Source organism: Bos grunniens, chromosome 9, assembly GCF_055505025.1.
Source record: "Bos grunniens cultivar Pamir isolate PY7600 chromosome 9, Bosgru_T2T1.0, whole genome shotgun sequence".
NCBI lineage: Eukaryota > Metazoa > Chordata > Mammalia > Artiodactyla > Bovidae > Bos > Bos grunniens.
In genome coordinates this window covers 23,597,212-23,608,013 of record NC_141173.1, presented here as the reverse complement: position 1 = coordinate 23,608,013, position 10,802 = coordinate 23,597,212, and the positions used below count along the sequence as shown (strand labels likewise).

The following is a 10,802-nucleotide window of genomic DNA, read 5'->3' as shown; positions in this document are numbered from 1 at the left end:
GTATTGTCTCAGGTTTTCCTAGTTCAGTGAGTTAAAATCTAGTAGCACTATTATTTATTTTGATGATCTAATTGTCTCCACTTTGGCCAGTTGGAGCCCCTTCAAGATAATTTCTCTGTCCTCTAAAAATATCTCATTTATTCTGTGAGCATTTTCTGGCATAAGTTGTTCTAGGCTCATCTTAACATTTAGCCTGTTTCAGCCCTGGAACAGGAACCCTGGTTCCTTTCATTGAGTAATTGTATTTAGATGTGTTTTAACAACAATATGCCTAAATCCATCTGTTTGAATAGTATTCTATTGTAACAATAGGATATTGTTAATAGTATTGACAATAAATATTATTGCCTCTTCATTCTTGACTTCTACAGAAACGTGTGATCTGAAGAGGTTACCACTAATCTTTTCTGTGTCTTGGCATTTTGGCTAAGATCAAGTGTAGTATCTGTTCTCATCAGCTTAAGTCTGGTATGTCCTCTATCCAGGCTTCCCAGGTGGCAATAGTGGTAAAGAACCCATCTGCCAGTGCAGGAGGCATAAGACACACAGGTTCAGTCCTGTGGAGGGCATGGCAGCCCATTCCAGGTTCTTGCCTGGAGGATCCCATGGACCAGAGCCTGGCAGGGTCTATAGCGTCGCAAAGAATCGGACACAACTGAAGTGACTTAGCACATGTCCTCTATCCAGGGCTTCCCAGGTGGCTCAGTGGTAAAGAATCCACCTGCAGTGCAGGCGACCCGGGTTTGATCTCTGTGTTGGGAAGATTCCCCTGGAGGAGGAAATGGCAACGCACTCCAGTATTCTTGCCTGGGAAATCCCATGGATAGAGGAGTCTGGAGGGCTGCAGTCCTTGGGGTCACAAAAGAGTTGGACATTCTTGAGCAACTGAGCACACACACATATAGGGGAATATACAGATATAGTAATGTGTATAAAGGAAAGAACACAACCAGATATCTATATATAAATTAGCATAGATGAGTCCTAGTTCTGGAATTTACTTCTGGGAAAGAAATGAATCTCATTTATTTCCAACAGAAAATTAGATAAGAAATCCAATTATTTTCCCAAATCCCACTTTCATTCTTCAAATCAGTCCATTAGAGAGGTCACATTGTTCCTTTCAGAATCCACAGCTTGAATTTCATAGCAGAGCCAATATATGGCCACTCCTAAAACTAAAGTATGAAATGTCATCTATTTGGAATGTGATTTTAAAACATTGGCCTTAGGGGCCTCTTCCCACACAAGGACAATCGCATCTGAGTTAAAAACACTTGACCTGAAGGGGTGCTTCCTTTTGTTTATTTTTCACTTCTTACTGAGAAAATAGTTCTGATTTTCTTGAATTCTCTTTGAGGCAGTTGGAAAAATAACATGATTATTTCTATTCTTGGTTTCAAAACTGTTCTTTTTCTCTTTCCTTCATTATGCTTCTCACTTCCTTTCGTCCTTCTCCTTCCTTGCCTGGCTCAGCTTTTTTAGTTCACATCCTCTCTGGATACAGTCAGAGTCATCAGTGGTGGAAAAATGTGACTGCCAGGAAGTCTCCATTCATTTTTAAAAGTAAATAGCTTGACAGCCTTTTAATTTACACCCTTGTCAGAGATGGCATGGAACATTTTAGCTTTGTTACTGATTACTAACATTTAACTCCGTCGAACAGTGTGGAAGATGAAATCCAAAACTTCATATTGGTAAAGAGACATATTAATTTCTTTACAATATGTGTCTTTTAAAATTCTTCTTTCAGAATGAATTCTGTGGCCATAAAAATTATATGTTAACATTAAGTAGGTCATAATTTTCCAAAAAATGAAGTATTCTTGTTTCTTAAACTCGCAAATAAATGATGCTTACTCCAAGAAATGTCATAAGTAATTTGCAAAAGAACACATAAAATGTAAGGTGTATTAAAATCCATATTGAATACAATTTAGTTTTCCCTGATAATTTAGGTTTGTTGTAATCAACAAATACTTAAAAAGGAAAGCAAATATTGTGGGCAATAATTGAGGTATGTAAATCTTTTTTCTTCCATTAAGATGATGACAGGCTTCTAAAAAGAAAAAGTCCTTCTTTTAGAAGCTGTGACCATGGCTTTCTAGGAATAGAATTTTTTGAGAACTCTAAAAATGTGTTTCTTCCATGCCAAAAAAAAAATAAACTACTTTTGGACAATGGGCTTGTTAGCAAAAACCTAGCAGGTATATTATCTATAAGTTCAATCTTCAACTTCTGGTGTTTGTGAACAGGTCTCTCATACTATGATGAATGAAGTCATAGACACTGCTTAAAAATGGGCAGATTTTAGAATAATTTCATTTTTGCAATTTTGGTTTCTGTGACTCAGGAATCATATTTCTCTCATATGGTGCTTGATAAATTTCAGTGTATACACTGTAGTTCATATCCAGCCTTAGCCTGGTTCTTTTAAATTGTCTAGGGACTTGTCTAAAAGAATGTTTAGAATATACTCTGTGACGCATAAACCATTTAATTTAAAGGTCAATGGAAATGTAAAAATCCAAATACACATTAGAAAGTATAATCAAATAGCAAGTCAGAATTCATTTCCTCTTATTTTTCATCCTCATTTCTTTTGAAACATAAATCAGTTCTTTAGGCTAACAAGCATTTACAAACTAACATATATTTGATGTTAGCAGTTGTGCCAACATATTATCATGCATTTAGATTCTTTTAAAATTTTTACAAAGGAAGATTTTTCATCTTCATCCCTTCAGGCTATTGTAACAGAATCCCATAGACTGGCTCCTAAACAACAGAAACTTATTTCTCACAGTTCTAGAAGCTGGGAAGTCTAAGATCAAAGCATTGGTAAATTTGGTGTCTGGTGAGGACTCACTTCCTATTTCATAGATGGCCATCTTCTTACTGTGTCCTCAGATAAAAGAAGGGGCAAGGGAATTCTCTAGAGTCTCACTTATTTATAAGGGCACTAACCCTGCTCCTGAGGGCTTCACTCTTATGACCTCATTACCTCTCTAAGGCCCAACCTTCAAATATTACCATCACAGTGAGGATTGGATTTTAACATATGTACTTTTTGGGGGGATACAGACATTCAGAAGTCATATTATTTCTGATAAAGAACATTTAATATAGTCACCTGTTCACAGAAAGCTGAATAATAACTATAGCTCAATTATGACTCCTGTTTATTGAGCGTGCGTGCTAAGTTGCTTTAGTTGTGTCCGCCTCTTTGAGACCCTATGGACTATATAGCCTGCCAGGCTCCTCTGTTCATGGGATTCTCCAGGCAGGAATACTGGAGTGGGTTGTTATACCCTCCTCCAGGGGATCTTCCCAGTCCAGGGATCGAAACTGTGTCTCTTTATTTCTCCTGCACTGGCAGGCGGGTTCTTGACCACTAGTGCCACCTGGGAAGCATTATTGGCTTTTTCATATATCTCTCATTTAATTCTTATGGCAGGTCTACAAGGTAAATAATATTATGTCTCTTTTATAGGTGAGGAAACTGAGGCTCACTGGGCCTTAAGTAGCTTTCCCATTATCTCACAGAAAATGATGAGATGATGGAGAAACCCAAGTCTTACTAATTAAAAAATGCATAAGAACGCTTTTCTTTACATCAACAGTCTCTGAACGAGCCTGCCAATGCAATTTGACATATTTTCTGTCTTAGACCTGCTCTCACTACCCATGTACTGAAACATGAACCCTGATTCTGAGGCTCATACTTTCACTTTTCTATATACTCAGTAAAAATTATTCAGAATTATGTAGCGTTACTTTCATTGAACATTATAGGCCCCAATAAATATTTATTGAGTGCAGAATTGATTCTAGAGCAATACTATTTTCATGTTTTTAAAGGAATGGCGCCCCACTCCAGTACTCTTGCCTGGAAAATCCCATGGATGGAGGAGCCTGGTGGGCTGCAGTCCATGAGGTCGCTAAGAGTCGGACACGACTGAGCAACTTCACTTTCACTTTTCACATTCATGCATTGGAGAAGGAAATGGCAACCCACTCCAGTGTTCTTGCCTGGAGAATCCCAAGGACCGGGGAGCCTGGTGGGCTGCCGTCTATGGGGTCGCACAGAGTCAGACATGACTGCAGCGACTTAGCAGCAGCAGCAGCACCTTGGTAAGCACTGACCTGTAGCGCAGCGTGTGCTGATAGAATCTCTGGACAGCTATAATTTCCAGATGTCCACAGCAATGTCTCAAAAGGTAAGACATTTATTCCTGAAATAACCACTCCTCCCAGCGAAGTAGCTTTTAAGCCACACTGGCATTTTACAAATATAGTCTCTTTCAGCCAATCGTTTCTTGGGGTGTGCAAGGATCTGAATGCTGATTATGTTTGTTTAAACCACTCTATATTTTTGTACCCGAAAAGGGAACTCAGTGACAGTTGCTAAAGTCATCTCAGCTTCTTTTTGAAAGGCATCTCTTCAAGGTCAAGAATTAAGAAGCTAACTGTTTGTTCCTTTGGATATTGTTATGAGAACTTGAAGATAAATAAGCTGTGTACTGTGCAGAGATTCAAAGCAACAGCTACATACTACATGTTCCAATGAGTCTTCTTTCTGTGATATGCTGTGAAAATTATATTTCTCTTAAAATTAGATTTCTAATAAAATGCCAATCTAATTTTTAACTAGAATTACCCCACCACACAAATCAAACCGAGACATTGAATAATACGTTTTTATTCCCCACATTGGAATGTCTTCCATTATTTTCCATAAAGTTTTCTCATTTTCTTGCCAATAGATGAGCTTGTTGAACAAAGTAATTCTTTAGCATTGTGAGACCTGTGCTTTAACTGGAAAATAAAAATAAGATATATGTTATGAAAATATGACTTCCTTTATCTTAAGTACTCATCACAGGAGCTTTTCCTTCCTGAAAGACTGTAAGTGGTTGAGGATGAAGCGTGCTCTCTTGACACCTTGGAACCCAGAAAATTGCTCTCTCCCTCTCAGTTTGTATTTCTGTCCTCTGCAAGAGGTACTCCCAAAGGCTGGCAGGGCAAATTTGAAATAGGACTAACACACTCCATTTCGAGTGGTGACCAAGGATCCTCGAGTGTAAAAGCAGACTTCGAGAGCCCATTTCATCTTGTAACAAGACTCTTCAGCTCATCCTGCGGGAATCTGGGTTGCCTTCAGAAACTCAGCTCATTACCTGGGAATGTGAAAGGTCTTGATTGACCTGTCCTGCTTCTATAGCTAATAGAACTGTCAACTCTCCTGTCACTCGGCCATCACCAGTCCTCAGATATAATAAAGGCCTTGAAGGTAATACAGGAAGTGAAGCATCCCCAAGGTCTCACTGTCTCAAAAGGGAAACTGCTTGTTGAACTAAATACTCTCCTTCAAATGTCTGAATTCACGGCAAAGGAGAGTGAACATGAAACAGTGTTGGTTTTTTTCATCAGTGTAATTTTCTTTTCCATCTCGGTGTGTGCCTATCACTTCAACTATGAAGTCCCAAGTGTAACAATGTAAAGTTGAACCTGGCAAGGACAGAAAAGCTAGCTCAGAGAAGGCCATGATTTGTGTGTGTGTGTGAATGATGTGCATGGTTAATAAGGATTAGTTGTAAGGGTGCTTTGTTTAAAGGAAAGCTAAAACCTAGGTTTCAGTCAATTAATATTCAATTCAATTCAATTTATTGAACCAGTAGTCAGCATATACTGAGCTTCGAATCTTGACTGCCATTGTTCTCCCTGCTGAGGTTAGAGACAGAAGATGCTCTGAGAGGGATTGTTTATGCTCACAAAACATCCATGTTCTCATTTACATTCCCCAGAATTTCTTGCTACTGTTTGGACCATGTGACTAAGTTCTGACCAATAAGATAAAAGCAGAGATGACATAAACTCTTTCTAGACTTGACCCCTCAACATACATCACATGACTCTCCAGGTCTCTCTTCTTTGCCATGTGACCTTGGAGGCCACATGTACCAGAGGGCATAGTTCTAGCTTTAGCTTTTAGGCATATGAATCATTTCACATTAATTATTTGTACATGGTAAAGTTTGTGATTCATTTTTTCTTCCATGTTGACATGGAACTGTTTCAGCACTATTTGTTGAGATAACTAAATTTTCTTGAGTTTTCATAGTCAAGAATTTGAAGGATTTTAACTTATTCAGTGATTGAGACAGATAATTCTCTCAGACACTTCTTGGACAACTTGAATTCTCATAGCAGTTCTAAGTAGATTTTACTTTGGAAAGTAGATTTTTATTAAGACTGCTGCTGCTGCTGCTGCTAAGGCACTTCAGTCGTGTCCGACTCTGTGCGACCCCATAAATGGCAGCCCACCAGGCTCCCCCGTCCCTGGGATTCTCCAGGCAAGAACACTGGAGTGGGTTGCCCTTTCCTTCTCCAATGCATGAAAGTGAAAAGTGAAAGTGAAGTCTCTCAGTCGTGTCTGACTCTTTGCAACCCCATGGACTGCAGCCTACCAGGCTCCTCCGTCCATGGGATTTTCCAGGCCAAGAGTACTGGAGTGGGGTGCCATTGCCTTCTCCTTTATTAAGACTATGAGTGAAATAATAAAATTATAGGGAAATAATATTTTATCACCCATAAATTGAAACAGGAATCTATGTTAATATTTATTAAACTGTGTCAACCTACCTTTGGATATGTGTAGGGGGCCACTTTCTATGATTCTGGCTTCTCTTCTGCCTAATTTTTTTTTTTTTTTGATTAATTTATTTTAGTCGGAGGCTAATTACTTTACAATATTGTAGTGCTTTTTGCCATAGATTGACATGAATCAGCCCTGGTTGTACATGTGTCCCCCATCCTGAACCCCCCTCCTCCTCTAATTCTTATTAAAACCTAAGTTTTTAATGTGACTTTCTAACGTTTGAGATTTCTAACATGTGAGATTTAATTTTTTTTTTTGACAATGCAGAAGTTCTGAGTCAAATTTTCAATTTATTTAATATAATTGTTCATGCTATACTTTTTTATTTGATCAGATTTTTAAAAACCTCATAACAACTTCTTATACTGTTTTGGTAAAATGCCTCAAATCCTCCTTTAAAATGATAAAGTATAAAGAAACAAACATTTTCAACACCTACTCTTGTTGCAGGCACTGTGTTAGGTACTAGAGACCTAAGTTAAAACTTGGTTTGTAGAATGTAAGAAAGAACATTGAAGTCTAATGAAAATTAGTAAAATGTCCCTACCCCCTAAATATATGTCAGTTCAAAGAGATTTCTGCAACCATAAATTTTTTCATAGATCTAGAAGTAGGAAAGGATTAATAGGGGTATTTAATACAGCTTTTTCAAAATGTGTTCCATGGAACAGTGTTGCAGAAGATAGTAGTAGTTTCACAAGATAAATGAACGTTTCTTGCGGTGACAGAATCATGGTGCAAAGTCAATGGTGAAGAAACTGCTGGTGGCTTAGTATGATCGAGGGAGCAGTGCCTGTGAAGTAGGATGTCTGTTTTGAAGAAAAGCTTTTGTGGATTTGTTTGAGTTGTAGCTGAACTAGCTCTGTCGTTCCTCAAACACCAGGAAATGTTTCTTTTTCACTTGAGAAAATGACTACAGATAATTGGTATTGATGCATGAATATTTAGCTGACATTTAAAGAAAAATGAATTAATTGGTCCTATCACTTCAAAGAAAACAACTGACATCATTTGTTGTCAATGATAATTTTTTTTAATTTTACTGAAATATGGTTGACTGACAATATTGTGTTAATTTCCAAAGTGATTTAGTTATATATATATATATATATATATATATATAAAACTGATATATATATATGTATATGTATAATCTTTTTCATAGTCTTTTCCATTATGGTTTAGCACAGGATATTGAATAGAGTTTCTTGTTTTATACAGTAGGACCTTGTTTATCATCCTATGTATAAGAGTTTGCAATGCGAATCCCAAACTCAATCCTTCCCTCCCCCACCCCCTTCTCTCTTGGCAAATACAAGTCTTTTCTCTATGTTTGTGAGTCTGTTTCTGTTTTGTAGACATGTTCGTTTGTGCCATATTTTAGATAACACATATAAGTGATGTCATATGGTATTTGACTTACTGTTTCGACTTATCAAATGAAAATTTGTATTTTGGAAAACTTTTATCTGCCACCACGAGCTTAATACCTTTCCAATACATAAACACTTTTCTGATGAGATTCATGGTGATATTAATTGATGTGTTTTTGATGTTACATAATGAAATCTGCCAGCATTTAGAAGACTGCCATAACTCAGTGAATCAATATGCTCTAAATGTTGCAGAATCACACGTGGGTAAAAGATCCATTCAAAGAGTAAGCTAGACCAATAGATTTTAATGTAACACAGAACGAAAGTTTATGGTCGAGTTTTCTGGTTCAATATTGCAGTTAATCTTTTAGAAGTGACCACTTGTTGAATTTTGGTGTGGTGTCAAAGAGATCCTCAGTTATCTCAATGCTAAAATATTTTCTCCTGTCCAGATCCTAGATCTTAAGATGCTAGATTTTCTTTGTATGACTTTAACAAATACAACATAACACAATTAACTGAATGCTGAAGCAGATATAAATATCCAGGAATACAAACCCAAAAGAGATTTTGTAAAATGTTGAAAAAAAATTGATACTCTGTTAAATATTTTTCATTTTAGAAAATGTATTTAGTCTTAAAAATATATTATTTATGTGACATGTATCGGGTATACCATTGTTATTATAAATGAATTACTAAGGATAGAAAATTTATCAGTTTTAGTTTCTAAAAGAGTGAATATCAATAGAAATAACATAAACAAAAGCAATTTGTGTCCTCAATAATTTTTAGAGAAGGAAAGGGATCCTGGGACAAAAACATTTGGGAACTACCGGACTAAAAGAAGTCCACATTTAAGTCCTTTCCTTTATGCATGTTCTGTGAAAATTGAAACCAGATTTGTATTTCTATGATATTAAAAAAATAGCCATAAAAGTCTTTGATAGTATCATAAATGTGAGAAATATGTCTTTTTCTGGTTATTTGTAGGAACAAACTTTATGGAGAATGAAAATACTGAAATGTTAAACTTGTTCTATTTTACTAAAACTACACAAATACACTATTTGTGTATCAAGTAAGAATTGTCCAAAAAGCTTAATAATATTAATATTAAAATAATGTTACTATACAGGTAAAAGTTGAGACTTTAAAAAAATAGCAGGATAAATAGAAATTCAATAGTGAGGAATACATTCGGTATACTTTCCCAAAGGCTTTTTTTTTTCATAGAATTATGACACTTGACAAATGACTGCAGGGAAAATGTGCCAAATGAGTTCCCCTGTTGTTTACAGCTTGTCACAGGCAGATGCAATACAAAGAAAAGATGAATGCATCATCTTTCCACTCCAGAATGTCTCTACTCATAAAAGGGAGCTGTTCTCTTCCCAATGATAGGCTTAGATCACTATAACAGATCAATGATGTTGTGGTTGCTTGGGAAGTTTAGGGAAACAGAACAAAAGAAATGGTGTCGCACTCATGGAATTCCTTACAAAGTCACCCCACACTAGCCAAGGCTGAAGAAGCTCTGTTTATATTTTCTACAGAAGTCACTTTTCTAGTATTCAAATTGCCTTTTTGGTTACATACTGATACCTACGGGAGCTTTACTGCTCCAAGAATGAGTCATAGACCAGCAGCCTTCACATCTCCTAAAACTTTTTATAAATATAGGTTTTGGGGCCTCATCTTAGACATCCTGAATCAGAATCTGCATTTTAAACAAGATGTCCAGGGGATGTGTATGTTTATTCATGTTGGAGAATCACTAATATACATCAGATGATCTCAACCATGACTGCACTTTGAAATCATCTAGGGAATTTTTTAAAATCTTGATGTTTGGGCTACACTGTGGAGGAATCAACCCACTCCAGTATTCTTGCTTAGGAAATCCCATGGACAGAGGAGTCTGGTGGGTTACAGTCCATGGGGTCTCAAGAGTCAGACATGGCTTAGCAACTAAATGACCACCAGGGGTTGGTTAAGGAGGAGCAGAAGAAATTAGGTCAAAATCTCTTAGAGTAGGACACTCCATTCAAGAATAGGCCTTCTTCACTTCATTAGAGATGAACATTTGGATTTATTAGGGAAGTCCATGGCAAAACATAATTCTTTCATTGGCAACTTTTAAAAAATACTTTTAATTGAAGTAAATCGGTATTTTAAAACATTGCATTTTCTTAATTTGATGAGTTTGGATATAGGTATATACCTACATTGTGGAAGATTCTTAAAGAGATGGTAATACTAGACCACCTTAGCTGCCGCTTGAGAAATCTGTATGCAGGTCAAAAACCAACAGTTAGAATCAGACATGAAACAACAGACTGGTACCAAATTGGGAAAGGGGAGTACATCATGGCTATATATTGTCACCCTGCTTATTTAACTTATATGCAGAGTTCATCATGTGAAATGCCATGCTGGATGAAGCACAAGCTGGAATCAAGATTGCCGGGAAAAATATCAATAACCTCAGATATGCAGATGACACCCCCCTTACGGCAGAAAGTGAAGAACTAAAGAGCCTCTTGATGAAAGTGGAAGAGGAGAGTGAAAAAGTTGGCTTAAAACTCAACATTCAGAAAACTAAGAACATGGCATCCAGTCCCATCACTTCATGGCAAACAGATGCAGAAACAGTGGAAAAAGTGACAGATGTTATTTTCTTGGGCTCCAAAATCACTTCAGATGGTGACTGCAGCCATGAAATTAAGACACTTGCTCCTTGGAAGAGAAACTATGACCAACCT

General features: G+C 36.9%; 1 pseudogene; it reads left to right on the top strand.

Moving 5' to 3' along the window:
• Window positions 1-405: 405 nt before the first annotated feature.
• On the top strand, window positions 406-520 carry LOC147365677 (U2 spliceosomal RNA; annotated as a pseudogene).
• The last annotated feature ends 10,282 nt before the right edge of the window (window positions 521-10,802 follow it).